Source organism: Pongo abelii, chromosome 19 (genome assembly GCF_028885655.2).
Source record: "Pongo abelii isolate AG06213 chromosome 19, NHGRI_mPonAbe1-v2.0_pri, whole genome shotgun sequence".
In the NCBI taxonomy this organism is placed as follows: Eukaryota; Metazoa; Chordata; class Mammalia; order Primates; family Hominidae; genus Pongo; species Pongo abelii.
The window spans coordinates 30,150,592-30,167,446 of NC_072004.2; the positions used below are offsets into that span (position 1 = coordinate 30,150,592).

The 16,855-nt window shown below is 39.1% G+C and overlaps 1 protein-coding gene across 2 annotated transcripts in view; it reads left to right on the top strand.

Moving 5' to 3' along the window:
* The window catches only part of LOC129051045 (protein FAM27L-like), a 39,332-nt gene that overhangs the window by 12,462 nt on the left and 10,015 nt on the right, over positions 1-16,855 (top strand). For both annotated transcript variants that reach the window (XR_008515006.2, XM_054535565.2), the window contains exon 2: positions 8,588-8,708. The gene's annotated coding sequence lies outside the window, so the exon portion shown is untranslated. The remainder of the gene's footprint in view (positions 1-8,587; positions 8,709-16,855) is intronic.

Consider the following 16,855-nt stretch of genomic DNA (forward strand, 5'->3'; position numbering starts at 1 on the left):
CCCTAGCCTGGATGATGGCAGAGTCTGGCTCAGCCAGGTCCCTGGCCTGCACAAAGCCAGTGGCACCAGGTGAACATTCCCAGCTCAGTGACTGCATGGAGCAGGTGTGGGCAGCCAGACCCAGTGGATGTGGGCTTGGGAGCCTAGCCGCAGAGGATGAGCTGGACAGGGGCAGTCAGACAGCCCTTAGAAAGCCTCCGCCCCTGAGCTGCATGAAGAGATCCCCTCATCCAGCTCCTCCCCAGGGGCCCACTCTGGATCAACAGGAAAATGTAGCCCCTGATGTGGTTGTGCATAACTGGACAGATGGGAGACACGCAACTGAAGGCCATGTTGATAACCGCCTGCTGGTATCCCAGTTTGACATCCCAGTACCACATATTGCTGAAACGCCAGGTCACCACATCACCAACGGTCAAGTCGATGTGAACTGTTGATTGTTGACGAGTCCCAGGATCTTTTCTGCTCTTGAGCCTGACCATGAGGTAGTAGATGCCAAAGTCAGGCAAGGATTGCCAGGCCTGATGGAGGCACAGCTGGGCCTGGTCGGCAAGAGCTAGGCCACATTCTGGGGGCTTCCAGGATCCGTGGGATGAGCTGCTTGTCCTTGAACTTTTGTGGAAGTGCAGGGTTGGGGGTGTGGAGGGAGTACCAAGACCACAGAGGCTGAGGCCCCTGACAACGGCGCCACTGCCCTGGTGGTGGTTGCCGAACCCGGTGCCTGTCTGCTGGAAGGCCTGCATCTCGCTGGCGGCTGTTCTCTGCAAGGTGCAGCCCCTCCTGGGGAGCCAGTGGCAGCCGCTGCAGCATGCACCCGGCTGCTCCTGCCCCGCTGGTGGGGGTCGCTTGCCTCGGGTGAGTTGGATGCAGAACTTGAAGCCACAGACGCTAACACCAGAAATGCCCTCACAGCCCTTGAGGTTGAGCTGTGGAGGGTGTGGGGTGGGTGTCCACTGGGGCGTGGCCTGGCTCTCATGGCAGGATTGCATGTCTTGCTTGAACAGCTCCCAGTGCTGGCCTCAGCCCTTCGAGGTCAGCTTCTGGGGCTGGGAGATTTGGGGACACTCCTTGACTTCTGTGACAGTGGCCAGGCTTCCAGCCCGTCTATGGGTACCTAGCCCTCCAGCTTCTCCTCCAGGCTGCTGAGGGCTGCGTCCAGGCCATCCAGCCGGGTATCCACAGCTGGCTTGCCCATCTCCCCTCTCTGAGACAGCCTGTTTCCATAGGACTGCAGGGATGAGACACCATCAACCCCTCCTAGATGCAGCCCACCCCTCCAGCAGCAGATCTCACTGAGCAGCTCGCACAGCGGGATCCAAGCCGTAGAAATCTTGGGGCTGAAAGCACGGCCAGAGGCGCCTGGCCCTGGCGTCCCGTTAAATGAGGCACGGCAGGTACCAGAGCCCGCTGTGCAGCAGCGATTCGTCCAACGGGCGTTGGGCACTGGCGGGCGAGGGAGGGTCGGGCGGCGTCGGTCACCGGCTCGGCAGGTGGTCGCAGGCCTTGGTTGGCCACTGTCCCAGAAGTGAGCCAGCCTCCCCGGAAGAGCGCTGGAGCGAAGCTCCCCGCTATTACCACCTTGGTCAGGTTGCACACCTCCTCGTCCGGTTCCTTCTACTCTCAGGAGCTGGAGTGGGGCTGGAGGCAAGTGAGCCCCACCTGCGGGGCAGGAGCAGCTGAGTGCATGCTGCAGGGGTTGCCACTGGCTTCCCAGGAGGGGCTGAACAGTGCAGGGAACAGCCGTCAGCGAGATGCAGGCCACCCTTGGCCTTTCAGGAGACAGGCGCGGGACTCGGGCAACCACCCCCAGGGCCTTGGCGCCTCCGTCAGGGGCCTCAGCTTCTGTGGCCTTGGTGCTCAGGAGCTGGAGTGAGGCCAGCTCAGGGACGCCTGGCACTGTGGAGGCTGTAGGTGGCGGCTGCGGTCCAGAAGCACTGACGAAAGCGCCTTGACAGATCAAGTCAAAATGTTACTGAGGGCCGGGCGCGGTGGCTCATGCCTGTAATCCCAGCACTTTAGGAGGCCGAGGCGGGCGGATCACGAGGTCAGGAGATCGAGACCATCCTGGCTAACACGGTGAAACCCCGTCTCCACTAAAAATACCAAAAAAATTAGCTGGGCGCCATGGCGGGCGCCTGTAGTCCCAGCTACTCGGGAGGCTGAGTCAGGAGGATGGCGTGAACCCGGGAGGCAGAGCTTGCAGTGAGCCGAGATTATGCCACTGAAGTCCGGCCTGGGCGAAAGAGCAAGACTCCGTCTCAAAAAAAAAAAAGGTGTTATTGAGAAGGCCAGTTCATTCTCTAGGATGCCAGTGGCAAACAAACATGAGGACGACCAGGGAGACGAGGATTTTGAGTGCTTACTTTGTAAAGTGTCTATAATATCTGCAGCAGAAGAACTTAATGGCAAGTTGGTCAGAAGATAAGCCTGGAAATCTTAAATGTCCTATACTCATTTTTAGTTATATTGTATGTTACATACTCTTTGGGGCAAGAATGTTGGAGATTCTGTGAAGTGGAATAAGGGCTTTCCCTCTCTGTTTGCTTCTGACCACTTCTTTGTTACCATTATCACAATTGGTACAGTTAGCTGGGTGTTGTGCTAAACACATTAAAGACATGTTATTGAATACCCATTTTAACCATATGGGATAGGTTTTATTAACAGGGTGTGAATATGGTTCAAACAATTTACCCAGAGTATGTAATGGATTAGCCAATACTAGTCTGTTTTCCTCCCAAGCCCTCTTTATTATTATATATTCTTCCCATGAGAGACCAGAAGATGCCTAAAGAAAGGAATCGAGGGAGCAGAAGACGTTTTGTGAAGAGGAGATATTTGAATGGTACTTGAGTATAAGTTGCTACACGGTTGTGTGCTATGACATCTATCCACAAATAACCCAGTTTACCCCATAAAACCTTCAACCAACTTTCATATCTCAATTTTCCTTTGAAGTATTCCTCTGAGTGTTAAAGAGAAGTACGAAAATTTGCTTCACAGTAAACTGCAGAGATAAACAGAGATGGCTATAAAAATACTACAACTATTATTAAGGAAGATGGCTATTTGCCTTTTAGTATAAATTGAGTCAATGAGATGCATAAATATTATTTCCAATATCAGTGAATATTTGCCTAAGACATAATTTATTATTATTATTTCCATTTTTAATTTGTAGATACCATTGTACATATCATGTACAATATGATATTTTAAAGTATATATATTGTGGAATGATTAAATCTAGCTAATGAACATATGCATTGCCTTACATACCATTTTTGTGGTGAGAATACAACAATTTTAAATATTTGTCCAATTCACATTTGGAACATACAATTAAAATAAGTTTAAAATGCCTATAATTCACAGTGCAGTCATAAAAATTAAACCGATGAAACACACTAAAGTCATTTAAATGTATCCTTACTTATTGTTCTTGATCATATAGTAAAACATCATCAAAATATAGTCTCTATTGTTTTAGAATTTGATTTTTTAGATCTGGTCATAATTATGCTGTATAGATAAAACTCTGTGGTCTAAACGGATTTGAAGTCAGAAACTTGCACTGCCAAAACAACACTGTGTGTTATCAGCTCTGCCTCAATTTGCAAATCACATAAGCTTTCTGAACTCCATTTTATTCATTTGGGAAATGAGATCAATACACTAAATATTTCAGTTAATGCAAAGTAGAATACAAAAAGAACCACACTCTAGTTCCATTCCACATGAGCACTTCATCTATTTCCCTCCAGAAATCACCTGTACACCATAGGAAAGTAAATTCATACCCATCTAGTTAACAGTGTGAGAATGTAAGTTTAAAGCATGTTTGACTAAGGAAACTTAATCATAATAAAATGGTTTAATTTCCCTGAGCATGAAATATTCTCCACAAGAAATGGCATGCTATGTTTAATTGGTTCTGGGAATGATTATCCGATATTACTCACTTTCATATTGGTGTCCCCTAGAGTGGAAAATAAATAAGTCAGTGATTGCACTTCTGCATGTCCATCTTCTGCCAAGACATTTTGCTGATGTGCAGTGTCTGCAACTTCCCATTTCTTAGCTAAGTTCAAGCTTTGTTAGTTTAGTGCTTAGGAAAGCCTCATGTTCTTACAGAAATTCTTTTGCTCTCATTACTTTTTGTGATGTTGTGGACAATAATTTGCCTTGGGAGCATGACAATTGATTCCAACAGTTGCCAATGTGGGGGAGGAGAGTGTCAAAAGGTGGGCTTTTTCAATGTCAATTTTAACCGAGCAGCAATTTCTTCAGTTGCAAATAATTCTATTTTCTTTCTGGTCACTTAAGTTCTGTCAAATTAAATTGGTGTTCAAAACTCATAGCACAGTTTTGCTTTTCTATTACTACATCTGCAATTTGATTAGTGTGATATATTTTCATATATGAGTGAATATCAATTAAAGGTGATGAACATTTATAGGTAACTTTTTCAGCCATAGAGGTTAGTAATTTTAACGTGTAAACCATCTGAATTCATACTGCAACCATATTTTTGTAACATAAGAAAATGTAGATTAAATAAGTTTTACTAGTATTTTAAATGTAATAAAATTATTTTCGGCTGGCTGCAGTGGCTCACGCCTGTAATCCCAACACTTTGAGATGCCAAGGTGGGTGGATCACCTGAGGTCACTAATTCAAAACCAGCCTGGCCAACATGGCAAAATGCCGTCTCTACTAAAAATACAAAATTAGCCATGCATGGTGGCACATGCCTGTAATCCCAGCTACCCGGGAGGCTGAGGCAGGAGAATAGCTTGAACCCAGGAGGCAGAGGTTGCAGTGAGCTGAGATCGTGCCATTGCACTCCAGCCTGTTCAACAAGAATGAATCTCCTTTATGAAAGTATTTTCTTAAAATGTTAAAATATAATTTAATGTATCATTAACACCATATGCCCATTAAAATGTTGTGTTAAATAACTATAATATTACTGAGAATAACTTATGTTTCAGACATTTCACTTACATCATTTAAATCAGACTTCCTAATAACCCACGTATAAACCTTGGTATGAAGTAACTGATCCTGAGAGATGTAAATTATCTTCCCAAATTCATGCATTTATTAAGTTTATCATCTGAGTTTTCTGACACTATATGTAACATTTTTTTCTCCATACCACGTTGGTTCCTTGCATTCCAAAGCTCTTGAAGAACACTGAAAGAAGTCAACGGCCTTCATCTGCATTTCAACCAACAATGCTACAATCACCCTTGTTCACAGTCCTGTCTTCATACAAAAAGAAATGTTTCCATTAGTTTCCAGCATCATCTCACATAGTTATCATTTTGGTTTAGAACACTAATCCACTCTCAGAATTTCTTAAAAATACATTAAGTTGCTAACAATAGTCAGCACATTGCACAATAGATCTCTTGAATTTTACTCCTTCTCTCTGACTATAGTTGTGTATCCTTTGACCAACATCTACCAAACTCCATTCCCAACCACACTAGCTGCTGGCAAAAAAACATTTTACTCTCTACTTCTTAACTTTTTTAGATTCCGCATACAAATGAGACTATGTGATAATTGTCTTTCTGACCTAGGTCATAATATTCTCCAGGTTCATCCACGTTTTCACAAATGACAGAATTTCCTTCTTTTCTGTGGCTGAATGTATTTCATTGTATGTATATGCCACATTTTCTCTATCCATTCCCCCGTCAATGAACACAAATTGATTCCATATCATGACTACTGTGAATAATACTGCAATAAACATGGGAGTGCAGATATCTGTTCCATATACTGATTTTATATCCTTTGGATAGGTAGATACCCAGCAGTGGGATCACTGGATCATATAGTAGTTCAATTTTAAAATTTCTGGAGAACCATAATACTTACCGGCCTAAAACTTAATATTTAATACATAGTGGCTGTACTAATTTATTAGGTTAGTGCAAAAGTAATTGAAGTTTTTGCAATTGAATGTAATGGCAAAACTACAATTACTTTTACACAAAGTGAATATATTCCCACCAATAGTGTACAAGGGTTCCCTGGTCTCCACACCGTGATCAACACGTTTAATTCTTGTATTTTTGATAATAACCATTATAATAGGTGTGAGATGACAGCAGAGTGGAGCTGTAGTTTGCATTTCCATAATAATTGTGATGTTGAACATTTTTTGCATATGCCTACTTGGCCATTTGTATGTCTTCTTTTGAGAAATGTCTGCTCAGATCTTTTGCTTATATTTTAATCAGTTCATTTGCCTTCTTGCTATTGAGTTGTTTGAATTTCTTATATATTTTGGATGTTAATTACCACAAAATTCATAACCATATAAGGTAATACATATGCTAATTAGCTAGATTTAGTCACCTCACAACGTAAATATACCTCAAAATATCATGTTGTACAAAATAAATACATAAAATTTTATCCTTCAATTAAGAAATTAAAATAAAATGAAATTTTCAGCATGATAGACATTCAAATATATGAATCATGTCACTCCAACCTCTCTTTATCATTTTCAGTAGTTACGGGTGAAATCTGAGTCAGGGCTGATGTTCCTAGTTCCCTACTATTATATTCTTAATACACTGCAGTTTCTCAATCACCCTTATTAAAGCAGTTACCAAAATTTAAAAATTAATTTTGAATGTACTATGATCATCTCTGAAAATTATAATTTGAAGAAGTGCTTCTATGAATGGGATAAAATACTTCATTATTTTTTTCAGCATTCCACATTTTTGACTCATTGACTCAGCTAAACCACATAAATCTTCACTTTTTTCTATTTTATATATCATAATGCCTATCTTTCAGCTGTGAAAAATTGTCAACTATATTTGTTTATTAACTTTGGGAATATGAAATTTAGATTGTGATCTTCTATAAATAAAATTTAGAAGCTTTTTTTCTAACCAAAGCATTCAGACTTGAGCAAATGACAAATGCAGAATATTTTATGTGTTGACAAATATATACATATAATATCAATGTTTTTGTGTTTCAAGTTTTTAAGCAATATTTGCTAGCTGATAAACTTATCTTTTATTTACTAATAAGAAATAATTTGGAGTGCAGAAATCAAGATACTGTCCTTGCATGACATTAAGATTAATAGATAAATGTTATCACACATACAGGCACATACACCACCACCAGAACTTTACCTAAATGATTGTTTTCCAACTTATGCAATTGTGGCTATTCATAAACATCTTGTTTATTATTGATCTTGTCTATAAACTATCTTTACTAATTAGGAAACTTTTTTCTCTTTTCTTTTTTTTTTTTTCAGAGAAAAGGTCTGGCTCTGCCACCCAAGCTGGAGGACAGTGGCACCAGCTCCACTCACTGTAACCTTTGCCTCCCAAGTTCAAGTGATTCTTGTCCCTCAGCCTCCCAAGTAGCTGGGACTACAGGCATGCACCAGCACACGTGGCTAATTTTTGTATTTTTAGTAGAGATAGGGTTTTGTTATATTACTCAGGCTGGTCTTGAACTCCTGGGCTCAAGTGATCAACTATTCCTGGTCTCCCAAAGTGCTGGGATTACAGGCATGAGCCACTGTGCCTGGCCTCTGTTTTCTTTATTGCTTTATTTATCTGGTTTTGAGTTGGGAGATGATATTAAACAAGAGTTATAATTTTCCAAAAATTGAAATAAAAATAATTTTAGGCTAGAGGAAAATGCAAACAATGGCAACATTAGGATCTATTAGCTTATTTGAATTTTGTAATGAATAAAGATTTGATATAATGGGAAATTTCGTATGCTCAATATGTAAGTACATTCTCAATTCTTGAAGGAAATAATAAAACAGTATCAAATTAGAAAGATATAAAAAAAATGCTAAGTTGTCACACAAAAAAAAGAAATTCAGAAAAAAGGAAATTCCAAAGCAGAAGTCCTGGTATGTTACTATTCCAGACAAATCTCATATGAGAATGCACTCAAGATAATTGAAACGTTAATTTAATAATTAATTAATAAAAATAATACAGTCCTGGATGTCTTTCCTTTTTTGTGCTTTCTTTAATTTCTTTCCAGCTATATATAAATGTGTCTTGGTAGAAATTTAAGTGCCTGGGAATGAATAGTACTGTCCCCCAGGATAATAAGTTATTAGCAAATTAACACCTTGCTTCTGTTAGTTGTCAACATGTTGCAAGTAAACATTGTTGATAGGCACTGTGGATCTACAAAGGGTGAGATATCATCCTTTCATTAAAGGATAGCTATTAAACCTGACTGTAGGTAAAGTTAAATTGCAACTAAACATATGTAGACATATACCAAGATTTTTAAAATTACACAATATTTCTGACCAATAAAATATAAACTAGAGTCTAAACTGTTTGGCTAAGAATTTCATTGCTAGAGTACACTTACAAGTACTAAATGAATTTCCAAAAATCTAACATTTTGTTCTCAATAAAATAAAATGTGTTTAATAAATATGAAGCAAAAAATAAAATCCTAAACAAAAGCAAACACTGTTGATAAGTCAATTTAACATGGACTATTATTGCTATTATTTTTATTGACCAATAATTTATTTCCTGACTTTTCTTCCCAGATATGGACACTATTGATGGGAGCGGCTGGCCATCTGGAGTGGCAGTTGCCATCATGTCAGTAGCACTTGGGCCGCATGGGCAGTGTTGTCAGGAGCAGCAGCAGGAGCAGCAGTGGCGGTGGTAGGTCCCCGTTCCCTGTGTCCCAAGGCATCTGACTGAGCCGCCCCCTAATGGCTGGGCAGGACCCACTCCCAGGTGCAGACCCTCCATGGTGGCCTCAACTTCGCTTCCCACCACATCTGGGAGCCCATCAGCGCTGGCAGCCGGGTCTTGCAGGATTGGCCCCAGGAGCATCAGGTTCATTTGTGCGGCATTAGCCAGGGCCCCCATGCCACCTGCACCTCGCCCGTGCACTACTGCAGGGAAAACGCAGAGAGGAGTCACGGCCAGGGCTGCACACTCTATGGAGCCAGTGGGAGCTGGGGACAAGTGGGAGCCCAGCCCCTTCCAAATTGCCAGGGCAGTAACTCCCCAGGCGCAACTGCAGCTGCCCAAGGAGGGTCTCCGACCCAGGCAGTCCTGTGCTCTTGGGAGCCAGGAGAAGGCAGGAGCCCCACCCTCCCAGGTACAGCTGGAGCCTTTCAAGCCACGGCTGCAGACCCAGGCACTCTGCACTCTTGGTGCCTGGGAGGGCCCCCGTGACCCCACAGGCTCAGAAGTGCCTGCGCCCACTGTCTGGGTTCTCCTCGCTGTCAGCACCTGCTCCAATCTTTGAGCAAATTTGAGGTCTAGCACACTATATTGTGCCCAATATAAAATAGATATAAAAATACCTCTTACACTTAAATCCAGGCATTGTCATTTGAATGACTTAAGAATATGCAGCTAAGATGCTTTTGAAAATACAAGCTAGTGATTATACTGAATTTGTAAATCACGTAGGATAGTGAGTCATTTTAGAATATTAATTATTTCAGTCCATAAACCTGGATGTCTTTCCTTTTCTGTGTTTTCTTTAATTTCTTTCATTGATGTTTGTAATTTTTGTTGTAGAAATCTTTTACTTCCTCGGTTAAGTTTATTTCTACAATAGCTACATTTTTGTAGCTATTGTAAAAGAAATAGCTTCCTTAATTTTTTTTCAGCTAGTTTACTAGCAACATATAGAAATGCTACTGTTTTTTGTATGTTGATTTTATATCCTGCAACTTTATTAAATTTATTAAATTCATTTATCACTCTAAGAAGTTTTTGGTAGAGTCTTTAGTTTTTTCTGTGTATGAAATCACATTGTCTGCAAACAGGGACAATTTGACTGTCTCCTTTCCAATTCAGACACCCTTTATTTCTTTCTCTAACTGAATTGCCCTGGCTAAGACTTTCAGTATGTGAAATATGAGTGGTGAAAGTGGGCCTCCTTTTCTTGCTCCAGTTTTCATTTTTCACCTTTTCCATATTCAGTATGATCTTAGCTGTGGGTTTGTCTTTATGCCCTTTTGTGTTGAAGCATATGTTTTCTATACTAAATTGTTGAGAGGCTTTTGTCATGTAAGAATGTTTAATTTTGCCAAATGCTTTCATTGTGTTTATTGATTTAATCGTATGGTTTTCAATATATATCCAAAGGAAAGAAAATCAATATATCAAAGGGTTACCTGCACCCCCATGTTTATTACAGCACTATTCACAATAGCCAAGATATAGAATCAACATAAGTGTCCATCAACAGATGAATGAATAAAGAAAATGTAACATACCTATATAATGGAATACTATTGAGTTATAATAAAGAACAAAATCCTGTCATTTGTGGCAACATGAATGCAACTGGAGGGCATTAGCTTAGGTGAAATAAACCTGGCATAGAAAAATAAACACCACAGGCCAGGAGCGGGGACTCATGCCTGTAATCCCAGCACTTTGGGAGGCCAAGACAGGCGGATCACGAGGTCAGGAGATCGAGACCATCCTGGCTAACACAGTGAAACCCCGTCTCTACAACAAATACAAAAAAAAATTAGCCGGGCGAGGTGGCAGGCACCTGTAGTCCCAGCTACTCGGGAGGCTCAGGCAGGAGAATGGCTTGAACCCGGGAGGCGGAGCTTGCAGTGAGCCAAGATAGTGCCACTGCAGTCTGGCCTGGGAGAAAGAGCAAGACTCCGTCTCAAAAAAAAAAAAAAGAGAGAGAAATAAACAGCACATAACTACATGTTCTCACGTATGGAAGCTTAGATAGCAGAGTATTGGTTACCATATACAGGAAAGAGAAAGGGGAGTATAAGAAAAATTTGGTTAACACATACAAAATTACAGCTGGAGAGAAGGAATAAGTTATAGTTCTCTACCGCACTGCAGGGTGACTGTAGTTAAAGGGAATTTATTGTGTGTTTTCAAATAACTAGAAGAAAAGATTTTTAATATTCTCCTGCAAAGAAATAATAAATGATTTAGGTAATGGATATTCTAATGACTCTGAATTGATCATTACACATTGCATAAATATATCAAAATATCACTCTGTAACCCATAAACCTGTACAATTATTACATGCCAATTAAAAATAATTTTAAAAGAGAAAAAATGAAATAAAATTAAAAGTACAGAATTTAACTACTTTTTCTTCTATGAAACCCAAGTGTCAGCACCAAGAAGAGTGAATTTATTAGTTTTCTAAAATAAAAAAAATCAAAATGACCAAAAAAGAGCAATATCCAAGAAAAACAACTGTTAGTAAGAATACTTAGAAAACTTGGGCACTGTATCACCCTGTTCCTAGATACCAATTTATAGATGACCACTTAAATAGAAGTTTATTCCAGTTAATTCATTTATAATCCCAGAGTTCAAAATTACATTTTACCTACAATAAATGAGATAACACATTTAAATTGTATGGTACTCTGCCTAACACACGTTAATAACTCAACACATGTTAGCAATAAGCTTTTAGTATAGTAGTCATAGTACTAATTTCTCACATTGCAATTTCCTTCATTCAGAGACATGAATACAACTTTCCTCATGACTCCTTTTTCGTCAAGATAGCTCTTCAAATTATTCTATTTCTTTCATTCAGTATATTAGCTGTGTATACCGATACTACATTCTTTTTTTTTTTCTGAGATGGAATCTCATTCTGTCACCCAGGCTGGAGTGCAGTGGCATGATCTTGGTTCACTGCAACCTCCAACTCCCAGGTTCAAGCAATTCTCCTGCCTCAGCTCCCCAGGCAGCTAGGACTACAGGTGCACACCACCACGCCTCACTAATTTTTGTATTTTTAGTAGGGTCGGGGTTTCACCGTGTTGTCCAGGCTGGTCTCAAACTCCTGATCTCAGGTGATCGACCCACCTTGGCCTCCCAAAGTACTGGGATTACAGGCATAAGCCACTGCGCCCAGCCTGATATTGCATTCTTGGATTTTGAACACTGAATATCTTTTTGAAAGATTACACCTCTTTACCAATTTGTGCTTTGGAAATTATTTTCCCTCAAGTGTTCTAAGAGTGTAATGAAGAATGAGGGTCACGTTTTATCACTTTTTTCCTTAAAGATTTCAGACATGCTGAGGCCGAGCTTGGTGACTCACGCCTGTAATTCCAGCACTTTGGGAGGCCGAGGTGGGTAGATCACTAGATCAGGGGATCGAGACCATCCTAGCTAACACGGTGAAACCCCATCTCTACCAAAAACACAAAAAAAGTAGCCAGGTTTGGTGGCGGGCACCTGTAATCCAGCTATGTGGGAGGCTGAGGCAGGAGAATGTCTGAACCCAGGAGGCAGAACTTGCAGTGAGCTGAGTTCGCACCACTGCCCTCCAGCCTGGGTGACAGAGCATGACTCCGTCTCAAAAAAAAAAAAAAAAAAAGATTTCAGACATGCTGAAACTGAATGAAGTATTATTTGCTACCAGATAGATTAGTTCTTTCTAGTTGTAGGAGTGAATACATCTTTAATGGTATATTTTGGGTTATTGCCTTATTTTTGATGCAGTATTCTGTAAATAATTTTTTAAACCTGGCAAAATTCAGTGAGCATAGATTCATCAACTTTGGTGTTATATTGTGTTTGCTTTTAAAAACTGCTTTTGAGGCCTGGCATGGTGGCTCTTGCCTGTAATCCCAGCACTTTGGGAGGCCAAGGTGGGTGGATTACCTGAGGTCAGGAGTTCGAGACTAGCCTGGCCAACATGGCAAAACCCCATTTCTACTAAAAACAAAATTAGCCAGGCATGTTGGTGCATGCTTGTAGTCCTAGCTACTCAGGAGGCTGAGGCAAGAGAATCACCTGAATCAGGGAGGCAAAGGTTGCTGTGAGCCAAGATCACACCATTGCACTCCATCCTAGGTGATAAGAGCGAAACTCTGTCTCAAAAAAAAAAAAAAAAAAAAAAACTGCTTTTGAATAGAGTTGTAAATACATTTTTTAAGAAAAAAGAAATTATCAAGTGCATAAGTTTATAACACAAAATCAAATAAAATTCAAGGCACAAGTTAGTACTAAAAAAATTATGTTGAATATTCCCTAATACAACATGCTTTTTCCCTTCATGAACAGTTTGTGTTTTACTGAGAAGACACCTTATTTATGGCAGAAGTTAGACTACAGATGAATATGTACATTAAACACTCTCAGTAGCTTTCTTAATTTTACATATGCTGCTTTATGCTTCTGTTTACTTTCATTTTTCCCATGTCCATATTCTAGTAAATTTGAATATTTTAATTCAAGTTCATTGAATTTAATATTTAATATTGCTTGTATAATTTAGTATTTGTAAGACTCAAAAAGGTTTATGAAAAAAGAAAAAGATCAACATGTTGCTAATCATTTAAAGATTATTTTAAAATCTTTGACTTTTATGTGTTAATGAATAAAATGTTAGTAGTTATTAGTATAAAATAATTTATGTCTTTTGGACTTAGCATCCAGCATTTCTTTTTAAATAAATAAATAATTATTCTCCTGCAATATATTATGTTTATCTGGGTTTTGAAAAATGATGTTTCCTAATATGAGAAAGCCATTTACATATTTAAATCTACAAAGGCAAATGAAATGGTACTAAATTATTTACATAATAACATTTAGATTGTGGCCCTTATAACATTCTTTGTATACTTCATACAGAGTTGGGGATATGCAATCCTAGAATATTTCTGAGAGCAAACCCTTCAGCTTGATGAACAAAACAAGACTTTTAAGTCAAATTAAACTTTTAAATTACCCAGGTTATGGGGCCTTTTAATTCAATGGATATGGAGCATAATGAATTATTCCCTTTTCATTGGGTAATAAGATCTCATTCTTAACTTATAATACTCAAAATATCCTTTAATTTTTAATTTGTGATTAACCATATCATTATCCCTAGATATTTTAGCTTCTATCTTGAAGTCTATAATAATTTTGAAACAGGAGAAAGTATTTTTTATTACCATATGTGTTAAACATCATGGTTTTCAAATTTAACTGCAAATGTATGTTTTTCATTGCTTCCTGATGACGCCCTTCACCCTATCCATATTGTCACTACCAAGTGGTAATTACTTTTCAGGTTTGCATATTTGTTTTTTTGGAAAATCTTCTCTGTGCCTTATAAAGAATATGATTGTAGGCATTCAAATACCAGTGAAATACACATAATTAGCCTGTGGTCTAACTCATTTCTTTAAGAAACTACACTAATTTTACCCACATACTGATATTTTTATTGCCGCATTATTTCTGGAGAAAATAAATACTGCTAACATCATGTTGGTAAGAGAGTAAAAAAGTCTTTTCTCAAAAAGTGCTCATTGCAGTATTAACATATAGTGTCAATTTTTTTTATAAATTCCTCATACACATTTTATTCTTAGAGAAATAAAAATGCTAAAAGTGAAATGACTTTGTTTACTCTCCATATTATAAGCCACCCATCTTGGTAATGTAGGGTCTTTATAGTTAGGGTAAGTTGTGTCATACCGAGGTAACAAAACAAAAAGTATTTTGTCTCTTTTGGGCCTTTTCTTATTCAGTTATACTGTCCGTTTGGCTTTTTTTTGTAGATCAACTTATTGATCTCAGTACTCTGAAATAATATGTTTACTATCTTTTGATCAGCATTTAAAATATTAGATTTATTGTTACTCTTCTGCCTTTATTGGGCTGGAAGAATAATTGTTTCTCTCACTCCACAAAAGCCAAGTTGCAGAGAAAAACACATAGACATTCAATTGCAAAGCAAAGAAACTTGACTATTTTCTGCAATTTTAAAGTGTACATTGAATGAATTAAACCATCTTTTTATTTTCTTTTTTGCTCACTTGCAAATATTAACATCAAGCGTATTATTGTAATGTTATCTAGGTAAAAATCTCAACAAGTTTTCATAATTACCATTTTTAAATATATAAATAGGGGACCTAACTTTAATTTTTAATGTTCGAGGCCATGTCTGTTATTTCACTCTTTAAACACAGTTCGTAATGCAGACACTTAGTAAATACTCAAAAATTATGTGCTGAATAAAAAAGGTTAAATATGTAATATGTACAAAATCTACTGGAAAAAATGCACCAACAATTTTATTTGGTATAACAGTTTATTGTAGAAAATTTATTGCCTTTAAATAATAATATACTTTTCCAGTGTCTACAATGACTTGTAATATTTGTACACATATAAAATAATATTTCCAAAAATGTAATCCAGCAAGGAAATATACTTTCTAAATTCTAGATTTATAATTTAGGGGTTAAATTATAAAATCATTAAATAAAATACAAATGACATATAGTCAAAGATCCCCTTGGAAAAAAATTAAGTGGCCTCTAAAGTGATGTATTCATATATATAATTTTACAATCACCCTCAGTTTGCTGTTCCTCTGGCATTAGAACAGATTGTTGTTGTTTATTTGCTTTAACATCAAAGGTAAATGTTTTTGTTCCTTTAAGGACATATGTAAAAATAAATGCATATAGTTTACAATAGAATCATATTTAGTGATAAGCACATAGGACATGAGACCATCCGAAATAAACGCAGAACCAAATCTCTCATGCATATGCTCTCAACCACATATGTTTATTGATAAAATGCTAAGTGGAAAAACCTGAATTATGTAAATTTATCTCTCTCCTTTGCCTTTTTAAATATACACACAATCAATCAAACTCTTTGTGATTTAGTAATGAATAAGTAATACTCCATTGCATATGTAATGAAATGTGTGGCATAAAATCAATATTAGGTATAAAAAATCTATGGCAATAAGGTTAGAAGGAATGTGCCATAGCAGCAATTATCTCATAGCCAAGAATATAGGTATTTTTAGTCTCTGATTCTTTTCATTGTCTACATTTTCTATGAATAACACAGATAACTTTTGTAACATTTTATTCTAAATCTTTTAACATGAAAGTTACATTTAAAAATACTCATTCCATATACACGCTGATTTTTAAAGTATTTATTATGATTTCTCATGGAGTTTAGGAATATTCAAAATCTACTAAAAGTTATCATGTTTTATGATAGCTCTCACTTGCTTTAAAAAAAAAACAGTCTTGACAATTTACAAGTATGCAATGGGCATCCACCTGGGGCCTAGATATCCTCTTGGGGACTGATGTCCACCTGGAGCCTGATGTCCACCTGGGACTGGCTATCCACCTGCTGCCAGATATCCACCTATGGCTGAATTTCCATTTGGGACCTGAAGTGTACCTCTGGCCAGGGTGTCCATCTGGGGCATGATGTCCACCGGACACCTAGGTATCAACTTGGGGCTTGATGTCTACCTGTCCTCAGACTGTGGCCCCTGGGGGTAGGGACCACGTGGACATTTTCAGTACCGTATGCTGGGCCCACCAGGGCACCTGGCACACAGGACTAATGCTAAGGGCGGAGTTGCTGAGTGAATAAATGGGAGGATGTCAAATGCCTCTTCTTGCTTCTGGCCACCTCATAATGTGGAGATCATTTATAAGAACAGGAACTGCGTGACCTCAGCATGACTCTCCCCTGGCTCCAGATGCATGAGAACAGCTCAGTGGGCACCAGGAACACAGAACACTGTCCTCCCACCCACCCCGTAGCGAGCGTCAGCACTGCAGCCTCAGGCAGGAGCATCACAGAACAAAACAGGGACCTGCATTTAGGATTCCTCAAGTCAGTGGCTCTCTAGGGTCCCAGGAGGCAAAGGAGCAGGATCTGCAGGCTCCAAGGGCAGTAAGAAGGACCTCAGCAGTCTCTTTTGTCCCTTCTTTGCCTCCAGTTCCTGGGATGTGCAGTTCACTCTCGAGGCGTCCTCACCACAGCCAGGGCAGCAATTTCCCCCA